The sequence below is a fragment of the Anoplophora glabripennis genome, unplaced genomic scaffold (genome assembly GCF_000390285.2).
Source record: "Anoplophora glabripennis isolate ALB-LARVAE unplaced genomic scaffold, Agla_2.0 scaffold71, whole genome shotgun sequence".
Taxonomy (NCBI): Eukaryota; Metazoa; Arthropoda; class Insecta; order Coleoptera; family Cerambycidae; genus Anoplophora; species Anoplophora glabripennis.
The window spans coordinates 1361398-1378159 of record NW_019416239.1 but is presented as its reverse complement, the minus strand read 5'-3'; positions in this window follow the sequence as shown (position 1 = coordinate 1378159).

Below are 16762 nucleotides of genomic sequence, written 5' to 3'. Positions count from 1 at the left end.
AAAAAATACATATAATTCTTGAACAATGTCAAAAAATGACAGTCGCGCAAAGAATTTTCCCGATTACTTAAACTGCGCCGTGGGGCGAAGTTGCCACGTCCAACTGTATTCATTTAAAACTGATATAAGTATTGTAAGGGGTCTTTTATATGAAATTTATATACTGTTTTACGAACGAAATGCCGCCCCCTTAATTCCTGCCGCTCCGTGCGAGTGCACGTGCTGCACCCCCGCCAGGAACGGCCCTGAGGATTTTCTAAAAAAGATGTGAAACTGCCCTTATTAGAGACAAAAGTTGTTCTTTAGAAATGTGGTCAAAAATTTTCCGATAACTGCAAATAAATGTTCACAATTTTATACTACAGGGTGTCCCGTCCCGACACAGGGCAGGTGCATATAGGGATATCCAAAATATTGTAATTTAATCAAACTTACCTATATACAAAGTTGCACACATGAGGAGTTATTAGCCCCCAAAGTGGGGCCCTTCAACACAGTGTATATCGAAAACAGAGCGTCTAAGAAAAAAACTTTACATGAACTACCCCTATTATTTTTGCATGAGAAACTTGCACACAAGTTTTTTTGACACATGAACAGGACACCTTGTATACAATAATAATGACTATACACAGGGTGTTCCGCATAAGAACCGACACAGGGTAGGTGCATGCAGGGGTCTCTAAAATATTGTAATTTAACGAAAATTACCTATACAGGGTATAAACTCTTATATAAACCGGAGTTGAATATACCAATTCTTTTAGGTAACCCCACAAGAAGAAGTCAAGGGGGTTAAGGTCTGGTGACCTAGGTGCCCATAAGTGTGGTCCGTCTCGCCTAATCCACCTATCACCAAATATTGCGTTGAGTTAATTTTAATGCTTAATCTATCCCGTAAGAAAAAGGGGCCTATTAATTGGTTACCGATTATTCCTGCCCATATATTAACTATGAATCTTTGCTGGTGTTTGTATGACTAAATGAGGGCGAACCACAATTATGGGCACCTAAGGTCACCAGATCTTAACCCCCTTGACTTCTTCTTGTGTCTAAAAGAATTGGTGTATTCAACTCCAGTTTATACAAGAGAAGAGTTGATGGCAAGAATAGAACATCATTGTAATGAAATTAATCAGAATCCACAAATGCTATTTAGAATGCAACAAAATAATCTTAAAAGAATAAGGAAGTGCATTGAACTAGATGGAGGACATATCGAGCATTTACTGAAGTAACTTTCTTAACTTAACTTTCGTAACTCTTTTAATGCATATGTTTCATTCTTAACTTTTTTATGTTGCGTTGTGTCCCCGGTTAATTATCTTATCTTGACAACCGTTCATTTGGATACCTTTTCTATAGAAAAGTAACAGGGCTATCTGCCTGCGAGGGCGAAATGTCAAATTTGACGGCTCTGTCAAAGTTGCGTAAATTTTAGAACATAATTTCGACCGTCCTTGTATAATAAAAAATATTGATTCAATTTTAAGTGTACAAAGATACATTTGAATGAGTTGGTTTGATCCCCCAAATTTCAACTTAATCAAAGTAACCCAGTAACCCTTTAGAAATTATGGGCAATATTCACTTTTCAACTTCTTATTTTGAGTGGCAATAACTCCTCAACAATAGCACCTAGGTAAAAAGTTTATATGAAGTACTAGCACTCGTTTGACCTGCTCTATATAACCCTTTATTTTTCCCCGTAGTTACCGGACACCCTGTACAGAAATTTCGAGAAGTATACCTTTTTTTTGTAATATTGGAGTTTACCGAACCGTTTAGAAATGTTGACTTTGAACATATTTTTTTTTCAATTGTACTCCTCCAATTGCCTGTTGTATCAGCGACACTGCTTTTCAGAAAGAAACCGTTTGCACATTATTCTTAACGCACAGTTGATGTTTACTTGTGTACAAATTTTGACATTTTTTTCTTTAGCCGATTTAAAGATAATTAAGGAAAACCATTTGGAAAGTAACAACTTCAACACACTGTATCTCGAAAACAGAGAGTCTAAGAAAAAACTTGACATGAACTACCCCTATTATTTTTCCATTAGGAACTTGCACATAAGTTTTTTTGAAACATGAACGGGACACCCTGTATAAAGCACATAAAAATACCATGACCAAAAAATTTCGAAAATTATATCTAAGAATAACTTCCAAATATGGACACTACCCATGTTTCATAGTAAAAGTGCCCACGCTTAGAACGTCTAACTTTCTTTGCATCAAATAAAAGTACCTAGAGATAGGTATATATTAACATTTACAAAACTTGTACAGAACCTCATGACTATCAGTCATATGTCTATGTCAACGACATCATTAAACCTAGCGAAGAATTGCAAAATCCTTAATCTTTTCATGTATTCGGGACATCCTGGATATTTGCAAAAATTTATTCCGCCAGATAAAACACGTACTCCCTGTAGAAATCCTTATTTGATGAACGCACACGGTCTTATTGTATGAGTTTTTCTCGCGTAGTAAATAAAACATTTTCATATTCGAACGAACTCGCTAAGTAGACATCATGAGGTCTACTTGACGGATAAAAAGACTGCAATAGAACGCGCATGGAATAATAAGAATTAATTAAATTGTAAGGGTCATCTCACCGTTTAATATTCACGGGGCTCTCGATGTGTCATCCTCTACTAATGTACAACAACAAACGAAGACAAATCCAACTTTCCCGTCCACATCAGACCATCACCAAGGCGCAGTAGACTGCATGGCGATCAACTTCAACCGTTGTTTAAGCCCAGCTACTGTTTTACACATGCCGAGTAGTTCGTTCTCGCTGTGTATTTTTCATCCAGTTCAACCGTAGAAGAGGAACGATACATGCGGTGAGCCGCACCCAAGAGAGAGAAAACGGAGTTATTTTTTTGTTGCGACCTTTAATTCTAGCACTGTAAATCACAGTGTTTTGACTTACCGTCTGATCTGACTTTATTTTTGGGACAAATTTCAGAATACCTTGGATCTCACATTTTGCTCACGGTGCTTTGAAAATAACCCGATAACGCCAGTTAATACCTTAATATTTCATACTTATTTAAACTGTTTACAGTAAATTAGAATGAGGCAGTAAATAGTGCATTCCGCTGTGTTTTACGAGGCATCGAGTTATGTGTATAACGTCCCGTGTAGTAATGTCAATCAAATATTAAGGTGTCGGAAAATACAGGCTCGCTGATATGTAAGCTCAGAAATGATCGATTATCTCCTAAACTAAGGTAGCTATCGAAAAATCATAAGACAAACGTTTTAGGGCTTTTTGAAATCTATTACAATAAAGAAAAATTAAGTGTACAGGGTCAGTCAAAAAGTCATGACGAAATAAAGTTCCTTTTTCTTTAATGGGACACCCTGTATGTTATTCCATACTTCTCGAAATACTAAACAAAATTAATTTACCTAAATTAATCATTTTCGAGATGTAGAACTTTTTACTTCTCTCAAGTTTATAAAAGAAAAGGGGCCCCAAATTATGGATATTTATTTTGAAAATAGCATAAGGTGGTGAATATGGATTTAATTTAATTTTATTATTAGTTCATTACAGAAAATAAAAATGCATCAAACTTCAGAGTTGATAAAAATACATGAAACGAGAAAATGTATTTTTTTTAATATCCTGCATATTATAAATTTTATAAAACAATGTTTTGCCTGGATAAAAAAGAGAGAAAACAAGTTTAAATAAACAACAAATATTATCTTTGGAATTCTATTTTATAAAGTGCTCCAAGTGTTCACCATTTACCTCCTGACAGTAATAAATTTGCAGAACAAAATTTTGTAGTGAATCCAAAAGGGTGTTGGGAAGAATAGTGGAAATTTCAGGTCTTATTCTTTACTGCGACGATATTTTGCTGGTCTATTTTTGTAAACTACATTTTTTATGTGACCCCACAGAAAAAAGTTAAGTGGGGTCATATCGGGAGACCTAGCTGGCCATACAATTGCCCCTCTGCGTCCAATTCGTTTAGAGTCCTATGACGTGTCCACTAATAATGCCACACTAACATCTACTTTCTGTGGTTGTTGGGTGTGGACTTACTCCATCCAATGTGGATTTTGGTCTGACCAATACCTACATTTGTGTCGGTTTACGCGCCCGTTTGAACAAAATGTAGATTCGTCAGAAAACAATATATGGGAGACAAACTTGTCATTTTCGTTTAATTTATTCATAAAACTTCGCAGAACTCGATTCTCTGATCACAGTCGTCTTCACTCAATTTTTGAAACAAATGAGTTTTATGTGGATGTAATTTTTCCCGTTTGCAAATTTTTTTTAATGGAATATCGCCTCATGTTATGATTTAAATCATAAGTAATCATAGTAATCATAGTTGTGTCGAATTTATTGGATTTTCCACCACATCGAAGATGACAATGAAGAATTTTCTTCATTTGTAACACTTACTGATCTTACACTTTTTTGTCGATCTATAAACACCTCCAGTTTCTTGGAAACGCTGTAGTATTTTTGAAACGGTTCAACTAATGAAAAAAATACACTACTACGTCTTCTATCATCATATCCTGTGACCATTAAGACTTCAATTCGCTCGGTTTCACTTAAACGTACAATTTTTGCAAGAAAATTATTCACATTAAATGTATTTTTGACATGTGTTGTCAAGATAATCACTATTAGACAAAAGAACGACACGGCGCGGCGTTGTTATAGAACTAGAAACTTTCAAAGGTAACTTGATGGACTATTATCTCAATGAGCTAAAATATTTTTGTATAATTTTTAAGAAAATGATTTTCAAACTTCGATATCTCGAAAACGGTTAATTTAGTACATGATGACTAGGTATATTAATTTTGTTTAGAACTTCGAGAAGAATTGAAATATGGAATAATATACAGGGTGTTCCTTTAAAGCAACTTTGTTTAGTCGTGACTTTTTGACTGATCCTGTATACTTAATTTTTCTTTATTGTAATAGATTTTAAAAAACCCTAAAACGTCTGTGTCCTATGATATTTCAATAGCAGTATAAACTATCTGCGGGTGATTTAATGAAATTCGGAATTATCTTTGAGCTTTTATCGGGTTATGGTTGGCGCAAATGCCTAAGTTTATTGTAAATTTTACTATTAATACTTGATTTATGCACATGAATGTTGAACCCGTTCAGTTTACTATGTAACCTAAATTTATATTTATATATTACTGCCCCGCTTCTCACATGTTTAGAGCGACTGTTTTATTACTCCTAAACACTCTACTACCGAATTTTTATCGCATTTCAGATAGATTTTATCTCGACTCAACTTTAGTTGCCTTCAAACAAAAGTTGGGCAAAAAAAAAGTCGAATACTACTAATTGTTAAATATATGGTTCAATAATCTCTGAAAATCTGAATAGCAAATACAGTATGCATGAAAAGGTTATGAATACCGAATATTTTCATGTTGAATTAATGCAAATACTAAATATTATTCAGTACAGTCCAATCGCCCTAGTGAAAATTGAATTTAAAGATGGCATTAATTCCGAAGCACACAATTTTTTACACGTGGCTATTTTTCATTCATGTTTAGAAAAAAACAGTTGAACTACTCTTTTTGAAATTTGTAGTCTTCCTTGTTTCAAAATATGTCATGTTTGCTTCGGTAGATTTTTTCTAAGAATTTTTAATTTAATAATATCGCATATGCGAAGTTCTATTGTTTCTTTCAATAAATTTTGAAGCCCCCAAAGGATTTTAAATTTTTCTAATTACACATTTTTAATACTAGCTTTTGTCCTTTTACTTATCTATGAAAAGGTAATACGAATCAAGTTTATACACGTTTCTTAAATTCTTATCTAAAGAAGTCAAAAACTCTTTGACATCAACATCTAGGTATGCTAAAAAGCAACATCAAAGACAAGCCATTCATGATATTGTAGGAAACAACGACTCTGCAGACTAAAACCCCGTCCAACAACAATATACGAAAAGAAAATTAGATATTTTCAATTTTTCTCTTATTACAAATTCTGATTCTAAAGGACTTTTATATTGACCTACATTTTACCGAATTTAAATAATTTAACAACAAAGAAGTTAATCTTGATAAAAAGAGAAGTGCCTATTGACCATCCTGTACTATGCGGTCGACATAGAAGGCTGAAATTAAGCAAATTCGAAGTGATTTATCTACTCGTGTATTTGGACTCGTGGGAAAACTACTACCGCTGTCTCATACCAGCATAATTCACAAGTAGTAAAATGAGTAGTAAAAGTTTAACCCTGAAAAATGGAATTCTTTACGTACCATTAACTCTAACCAAAGATAAATCGTCGCTTCCTCTCCCATTCCCGCCCGTTGGTAATTGAGGAAATAAATAAGCGCTAATACCCACATAATGCAATAAATATCACGGGAGGCAGGTACAAAAATTGCAGTCGTTTCGGGCGTTGATGGTGACTGATATGACCAGGGTTCAGATTACCCATCAGACATAGATTGAAAAGTCATTAACGAACAAAGGTAACAGTAACTGTAACTGAAATTTCCAAACGTTATTAAAGATGAATTATGTTAAAAATATTTGCTGTGGAATTTTGAAAATTGTTCAAGAAGAATATTACAATGAGCTCTTCCCCTACAATGCAATTCTATTGGTCGTTTAAAAGTTACAGAAAAATGAAACGAATAAACGAATTATTTACCAATAGATGATATGCTTTACAAAAATTGTTTTCATGTGCTAATAAACGTGCAACGGTCAAAATTCTATCACCAAAAACACCACAACACACTGAACGTTACTGGAACCGATATCTCTGTACAACGTGAATATTTGCATCACAGCAAAAAATCATTTCATACGCCGGCTAAGTAATACTGCAACACACCACGCACGTGCACCAGATGCACAGAGTCAGCTTACATTTATGGTTAATTTTCTTAATTTTATCGAAAACAGAAGAGTTTGCTGTTAGATTTAACAGTGAACAACCATGCTAAAAGTATCTACATTTAATTAGTTTGATTCATTACACACAAAGTATCTAATAATACCTATAGTCGTACTTTTAACCAAATAATGAATGTAAAATTATATTTATAAGAAAAATGCTATATTTTTTTTGTTATGTTGTAGCCTTATTTTAAATTTAAAAAATAATTTATTAATTAATTTAAAAAGAATTAAACGCACTTCCAATCCAATTTCCAAAATACACGCTGGTGTCGTAATTCTTGGATTTTTAATGACAGTGCCGCTCAGTATCTACGCGGTTAAGTAGTTTTCGCGTGAAAGCGTAACAAACAAACTTACATTCACATTTATAATATTAGTAGGGATTATTAGTAGGCTTCGCTCGCAGGTAAATAAATATAGAAAATCTTTCGTAAAAAAATTTTTTTAATAAAAAGTATCCTATGTTACTTCTAATACCTCCAAGAATATGTGTACAAAGTTTCATGATGATCGGTTAAGTAGTTTTCGCGTGAAAGCGTAACAAACAAACTTACATTCACATTTATAATATTAGTAGGGATTATTAGTAGGCTTCGCTCGCAGGTAAATAAATATAGAAAATCTTTCGTAAAAAAATTTTTTTAATAAAAAGTATCCTATGTTACTTCTAATACCTCCAAGGATATGTGTACAAAATTTCATGATGATCGGTTAAGTAGTTTTCGCGTGAAAGCGTAACAAACAAACTTACATTCACATTTATAATATTAATAAGTAGGGATTTTCCCAAAAATAGAAGCCTCTGCTGTTAGATTTAACTGTGAACAACCATGCTAAAAGTATCTACATTTAATTAGTTTGATTCATTACACACAAAGTATCTAATAATACCTAGAGTCGTACTTTTAACCAAATAATGAATGTAAAATTATATTTTCAGTTGGTTTAGTATTGGGGATATATTGATTTACATACATATAAGTGGACAGGTCATTAACAAATCGAAAAATGTTGTAAGGTGCCATATCTGGAAATAAAAGGCTCTTTAAAATTGAAAATTCTGAGCCTGCAGCGATTTTTTGGTTGTCAATTTTTGAAATACCATTTATAAATATTTTAGCATTTTTTTAATTGAAGGTCAAGTTATTAAATATTGAATATACATGCTAAATTATAACAATACCAGGTATACTTGCAACTATTTCAATTAATTAATTTATTTTTCTGGATTAATGTCCAAAAAAGTGAAAATTTCCGCTTTTACGACAACAACTATGCTTTTTCTTACACTTTTAATTCTTAATAATTGCAAAAAAAATACAGTGGGTCAAGCCAAAGAGTACAGTATAATATAGTGTTGTTGAAATTGGAACAAAAAAATTGCTGTTACATTTTTTCAAATTCTAAAAAAAAATCTAAAAAATTGTAGCAGGACTGTGCAGGCTGGTCCATTTTCGATGGGAATTCAGGGTATTTCAGCAACTATTAAAGATATGATAAATCTGACACGACGTTCTCGAGCTCGATTTTCATGGCAAACTCGACTGTGAAATCCAAAACTTGCTATCTTCATGTGTTTCTGAGTTCCAGGGCGTTTCTTGTTATTGTCACATTTTTGAACATGTCTGTATCTCAGCTGTTAAATAAGTTAGAATTAAAGTGAAAACTGCTCAAGACTATTTATTTGACGTAGAATTGAATGCCAATATTAGATTTTTAGTAGATCTTAAGATATCGGAGTTATGACCCAAAGTTATATTTTTTTAAATGGAAATCGTAGCTGACCATGGCCTAAAAAAATAGAGATTTTTTTGCTTTTTAGCAATATATCACATAATATAGTTATTTTTATAAACACAGGAGATACGGGGTGTTTTATATATGGATTATATATGTTTTTCCTTTTTAATATGGCTGGCTATGAAAATACATATAAAACTAGTACTTCCTACTTTTACAAAACTCATATCTGTTGTAAAAATATGACCTTTATTTTAAATGTACAACATATACTCGTATGATAATATAATATTAACGAAATTTTAGGAGATAGGTGGATAGGAACAAACGGGCCGATCAGATGGCCATCTAGGTTACGTGATTTGAGTTCGTTGGACTTTTTCCTTTATGGTTTTCTAAAAGACATTATATTTCAAATTCCTTTTTACTCTATCGCGGAACTTCGACGAAATGTTGAAAATGCTTTTAATAATATTTGTAATATACATTTAATGAATGCTACCCGAAGCGTTGCCAGAAGATGCGCGAAATGTGTGATAGTTGAGGTACGGCAATTGAACATGTAATATATATTTTAAATAAACTTCATATTTTTACAACAGATATGAGTTTTGTAAAAGTAAGAATTATAGTTTTGTATGTATTTTCATAACCAGCCATATTAAAATGTTAAAAAGGATCGAATTGAAATAGTAAAAATAACTATAACATGTGATATATTGCTGAAAAGCAAAAAAAATCTCTATTTTTTTAGGTCATGACCAGCTACGATTTCCATTTAAAAAAATATAACTTAAGGTCATAACTCTGGAATCTTAAAACCTACTAAAAATCTAATACCGGCATTCAATTCTACGCCAAATAATTATTAGTCTTGAGCCGTTTTCTCTTTAACTCTACCTTATTTAACAGCTGAGATACAGACATATTCAAAAGTGTCACAATAACGAAAAACGCCCTGTAACTCAGAAACAAATGAAGATAGCAAATTTCTGATTTGACAATCGAATTTGCCATGAAAAACGAGCTCGAGAACGTGGTGTCAGATTTATCATATCTTTAGTAGTTTCTGGACCAGCCTGTATAGTATATTTTCTTATTCAGAAAGGAAGCAGTGGGCCTAGTTCTAAGTACAAAATAATTTCCGGCAGAATCGATTAAAAATATATTTAAAAAATGTTTTGTATGTAAGAAAATCCTAGGAAAATCCTAGTTCATAAACTGTTTGAGTAAATCAAATTTATGGGTTGCCAAAAAAAAGCATATTGATAATTTTTCAGGACATAAACATAACTACTTTTACAAATTGCTAACCTATTTGGAAAATAGTACGATCAGAACCTAATATTAGGATGTATCTTACAAACACAAGTGTTAAGGTAAGTCTTAGGAAACGTTACTACTATAGAACATTGCAAAATAGGTAATACAATTTTAAAATTTAAATAGTAATTAACTACAAAAATAAAACATTATTACACAAATAATTTAATACGTAAAATATTAGCAGATATATTTTTAAACAAGAACATCATATTGGAATTTTAGTTATTTATCTTTTACTTAATTTTTTAAGGATTTTGTAATAATGAAAGAAATCAATATATTACAAAATATTATTCAAATTTTAATTAATTATCAAAATTAATTTTATATCAGATTTGATAGTATTTCACATAACAACAATACCTACTAATTAAAATTCCAAGGCAAATTAGAACCAACATATTTAATGAGATATTTTTTAAATTTGTTGTTGATATGGACTAATGTTAGGTGAATTTTTGATTTCACAAATACGTAAATATAGTTTGACCAATTTTTTATTCAAATCTTTTTTCTGTTTTCTTAGTAGTTGCAGTAGGCACTTACCTATAATATAATACATAAGACAAATGTTTTTCATTTTATACGAAAAATTGAGTCTTGAGTTATTATTATTTTTTGTTTAATTTAATAATAAGTTGAATACATAGTTGAATAAACAAAATGTAAATCCGAATTTATTCATTTCGCAAAAAAATATAGAAATTTTTTATTAAAAATACGATTTTAAATATAATACAATAATTAGTCAAAAAAAGTTGCTTATTTCTCAAAAATTGTAAGTCCCTATGCCAATAATTTCTTTAAACTTATGATAATTACATTGCATTATTATGTAAAATTATATTTATAAGAAAAATGCTATATTTTTTTTGTTATGTTGTAGCCTTATTTTAAAATGTAAAAAATAATTTATTAATTAATTTAAAAAGAATTTAACGCACTTCCAATCCAATTTCCAAAATACACGCTGGTGTCGTAATTCTTGAATTTTTAATGACAGTGCCGCCCAGTATCTACGTCACTGTCTGTAAACTAATTCAACAATTTTAAGATCTTAATTTTATCAAAAGACGCAATTTTGTATCGTCAGCATACATGTGCGGACTACAATATTTCAAGCTTTTGCAGAGATTACTGGTATATACACAAAATAATAGGGGTCCTAGAATAGTTCCTTGACTTTAAGCAAGCTCACATTTGACAACGATTTCCAATTTTTACTCTTTGCGTACGATTTCCTATGTAACTAGACATTAAACTAATCGCACTTTCACCTAATCCAATAAAATGAAATATTGCAATAAGCAACTGATGTTGAATCGTATCAAATGCTTTGGTAAAGTCTAATAGTACTAGAGCACTAATTCTGCCATTATCAAATGCTTCAAAAATAGTATCTGTCACTTTCAGTAAGGCAGATGTACAGCTGTGAGCTCGCCTAAATCCAGATTGAATTGGTGGAATAATCTCATGTTTGTTTAAATTAATTGTGTGTATATTGCCCATTCCAAAATTTTCGATAAAATAGGCAAAATGCTTATAGGACGCAAGTGAGATAGTGTTGAAGGATTAGTAATTTTTGGAATAAGTATGGCATGGGCTTGTTTCCATTGGATAGTAGACCAAGCAAATTAAATTTTTACTCGAAAAAAGTCCTATCCGCGAGATTATTGTAAAATTGTCTAAAGGAACATAATACAAGACATCTCTCATCTCGTGAGTCAAAAAATTGTATTAGCTAACTTTTATATTTAAACAAATAAGTGAGGAAAACAGTTTTTTCACTTTGCAGTGAGTTTTATTTTAGCTAGTTTCCCTGGTGTATAGGTATGGTGTTGTGTAACAGGCTACTATTTACTATATAGGTAATGTACGGAACAATAACGGGACAGCAGTACTTCACATCGTCAGGTTTATATCATCTGGACGGTATTTGCGTCCACTAATAAGAATTCAAAATTTGCAGGAATATTTTTGTATGTATTATTTTCATAATAAACCAATTCAAGGTAGTCTTTCAAATTTTCCTGAAATTTATTCATTCTAAAGCAAACGTATAAAAACTAATGTGTTAGACAAAACTTAAACGCCTAATCTCGTTCTAACACTTATTCTTAGGGCACACTCGTTTGGCAACTTTCATATGACTACTAACATTAACAAACACAAATCTGAAAATATTTAAGATTAAATATTTCCTGGACCACAAAATGGCCACAAAACAATATCTCATATCAACGCTTTTGCGATAATTATGTTTTGCCTCATGAAACTTATAGCGACAGATGTCCGTGAAATCCGTAAAAACCACTGATCCTGCATTCAATCTCCAAAACGGAATACGGCGAGCACAAGAACTGATTACAGAATTATAAATACTCGCATAAAGTCCTCTTGATATTAAACTTAATTACCGCACTTTATTTTAAGAATGCGTAAACAACAGACAATGTTGCATGTCGCATGTAACCAATTTCACATTTAATTTATGGATGATGCAGTTTCTTGCGCTTGGTTAATTTCAAGTAAAACTATCAATTGAAAAATAAACACACATGTTAATGCAGCATAGATCATATGGGCAAGTGACGCTACGATAATCTCCTGTTTGTTATTTTAAGTGACAAGAGATTACAGTGTTAATCTTTTTGTTTGATACATCAGCTGCAGGATACGTATTCACGAGAATTTGGACCATTCCGTCTACAATCCTAGCATTTTTCAACTTCACCTGGTTCTAAGCTAAAGCTAGCCGCACATCGAAAACTGTGCAGTGAGCCATATAAAGTTGGATGAATTGCACTAGCTTGTCCGTGCATTCTTATGATGCACCATCCACCAAGAGTTAATTTGTACAAAATCAGGGGATGTGCTTTAAGAAACACTATTACATTTTTACAAATTTCTTAATGTAAACAAAATGTCGCTATTAAACAATAGCTATAACTATGGATTTCACTAGAAATGTGTCTTTAAAGTATTTTTTTCAGTAGCGTAAAAATAACAATAACAATGTGTAGCTGTAATGCTACTTTAAAGTTGGAAACTTTAATTGTAACTTATATACAGGATGTTTCATGTCATTATTCAGGGGAGTGACTTAATTTGTTATTTATTCTTAACGAAGTACTAACGACGTTCTAAAAAATCAACCGATGATTGTTGAAATTGTTTGTTTCTGTTTATTCTTTGTTATCCTGTATCAATAAGTAATTAAAAAGAAATTAATATTTAACTTAAATAATAATTATCTAAGCAGACAGAAGTAGTTTTTAAATCCGAAGATCAAAACTATTAAAACACAAAATAATTATTATCCATCAGTCAGAACCTTCTAGAGTATTTTGAAATCCGGGTTTCAATTTACAAAAAATAATTTTTAATTCTGATGCTCGAAAACGGCCGCAGGTTCAAAAACATTGAAAGAGACAAAAAAGTTTCTAAATTGAACAGGGAATTAAACTCTTAACCTAAAAAAGACCAGTGGCGTACCGGAAGAAAACTTGGAGGGGCTGAAAAGAGGACCGATCTAAGTAAAAGTATCACCCTATAGATTGTGACTGTTAGGATGGGCTAATGATGCAGGTAATCGAAGTTAACCTACGTTCAAAATTTGAGCTACGTATCTCAAAAATTGTAGGAGATACAAAGAAAAATAAAAAAAATATTGAAACTCTAACACCCTGTGCCATGGTAGCGAAGCATGTTTATATGAACTTTTTTATTTAAAATCATACGCAGATTCACGCATTGTAATTATTTTGTTCCTCGCATATTAAATTGTTTTACGATATTCAAAATTGCTACTGATTAAATAACATATTATAATTTAAATTTCCTAGATGCTGGAAGTGACACTTAAATTGACGGTTTCAAAATAATCTAAAATCCTTTGTCGGAATACCTCAACAGTTCATATTTGTTTGAGTGATATTTGTTCTTCGTGAACAAGTGACTTTAAATGACACCAAAAATAAAAGTCAAGTAGATTATACTAGTTAACTATTTTTATATATTTATTATTATTATTCCCTAGCATGAATTTTGAAATATGTGAAAAATCATAATTCATCATCATCATCCTTTCTGGCATACCTTTAAAGGTATTCTCTTATTTTTTAGAAAATTCAAGTAATGTCGAGAGTAATAATTGTCTTCGTTCAATACGAAGTAGAAAAACTTAGTGGTAGAATTTATTGAATTTTTAAAGGCCTGGAAAGGGTGCTTCTTTTGACACGTGTGTTGTTCTATCAGAACAAATAAAACATTTTTTTTCTGTACGCGGTCATTTCTATATACTTTTTCGCTTATTGGAATCCTATCCTTACATTATGTATACATGTCATATATTTACTATGACAGTTTGCACAATATTTTGGGCCATTAACTCCACATTGATTAAAGTCAAGTTTGCCATGGAACCATTTATGCTATTCTATTGTTAAATTTAAACAGTTCTTTAAATCTGTTCTAGACAAAGAACATTTTTTTATATAAATTTTCTTATGAAGAGATGATTTTATGATCCGCAAGACCAATATGATCACATTGAAACTGTTTATATGGGGATGCTAAAAAAGAAAAGTAAACAAAGGAGATCTAATAATCTGTGCGACTCAAGGGAGAAAGGATTGAAAGGAGTTAGAAACAAGTTGAGTAACAGTAGTGGGTGGGTAACAATGATGAGGGTGGATATCTGGGCGGAGTATTAAAAAACACTTGCATTGAATTTTCTCAAGAACATGATAATGCTATTATAAAACACATTTTATAATAACATATGATTTCTCAATGCCACGCAATGGTTCCATGGCTATCTTACGCGCAGGATCGGTAAATAAACCAAACTATTGTTTTTTATATATTACTTTGGAATCTCAAGAAAATTTCCTAAAACTTTGGTCATTACTATTTTTTTCTAGATAAGCCAATAGAAAGGTAAGAGAGCGAATGACAATATACCACCCACCATTACAATGTTTGCCATCAGTCAACGGACATCCTGTATGTGACATTTAAGGTTCATCTTTTATTTCCATCTAAAGATTGTATTAGATAAATATATCTGTATGTATTTTAATCCTCTTTCTAAATAAGAAAAAAGTGTAAAGCATTCGTAGGATGATGTTGAAATTAAAAAAAAAAAATTATGTTTGAATATCACGCGTTAGTAAAAGTCACCCAATTATCAATTGGCCAATTTCCTCGAGTGGTCGCCGTCCATTTGTGACCGGCCGCTTCATTGGTGGCATACCCCGAATGCGATTATTAAACTTTATAGTTCACGCTGTTTCGCCACCACCAAAACAACAACGACCTGTGCGAAAACTAATTTTATCGCCGCATTTTCGAGCCATATCGGGTGGTCTTGCATCGGTTTACATGTGAAATAGAAGCCAGACCCGATTTCCGATGGCAGAAGGCGCTTACACCACGGCAGATCAAATTATTGGGCGGCCGACACAAAAGCACATGGTGTCGCCGGTGAACTGACGTCACGCCGCTATTGTGTGTGCTAAATCAGCGTTCACGGTGGTTGGCAGACTCTTCTTGAAAAAGGTTACTCTATTTATTGGAGTGAGTAAGCGTACGAGCTTGAATGTTACGAAACGGCACCGTGTGACTCGAAAATTGCAGCGGGCAGAAACTCACACTCACGATATTTGTTTTGCTTATAATTTTGTAGTCGTCATGTTTCGATGGGTTATAATGATGCTTCGAAATACTTTTTAAACTAAAGCTTCATACAAAAAAAAAATAGTTTACAATATCTACCCCAGAGATGAAAGCATCAATTTTACTCCCAAAGCTATTTTTTCTTGGACTGAAATACAAATGTTTCAATTTTATTTGATATTAAAAGATAACTGTCCATTTTTTCTCAAAGATATAATTTTTTTTCAGTAGTCCTAGAGTTGGATGTTGTACGATGTATAACATTCTAACGTACCTACCTTAAAATGCATTTAATAGGAATTAATATACACAGAAAATTTCATTTCAATATCTTCATCTGTTTATAAAATATTTAAAGATATTAAAGAGGTGAAAAATGTGGAAACACTAAAACAAGGTAAACCAGGTAGGAACCTTTCCAATTGATCTACTTTTGTCAGCTGCTACTTGTTGTAGACATATGTTACATATGGTGTGGCCTATTGAGAATATATAGAGGCTTAGATGTAGTTGAAACAAAAACATAATACGTAAATTTTGACCTAGTTACATAAAAATTATTTTGCTCCACAAATTAATAAAATTTTTAGAAAAAAATAGTGGTTTCTCGAGAAAATACCAGTATATAAACCACCACTAGAAACAATTATTTCAGATCGTACATAAAAAAAATTGAAGATATCCTGATTCGTAATAGATTACGATATGTTATTAGTCTACTAATGATCAGTATTGGATGAAAACGCTCTTTAAAACAAACTGCATTTACTTTTAATTCACTCCGAATTACTATTTTCAATTATTTTCTATTTTGTTTACTATTGTAACATAACATCTATCTACAGCTAAAATAGTGACAAATTCTAATCAGCCACGAATGAGTTAGAAGGGTTTTTGAAGATTTCTTCTGTCAAAAAATCTATCAAAATCTTTCTGTACAAATCTGAATATAATATTTCCAAGAAAAAAAATCCAAAAACCATATCACCATTATGAGTATCCTCAACGAATCAACGATCATTTACGAAAATCAGTATGAAGTTTAACACATTTCCTTGAACGT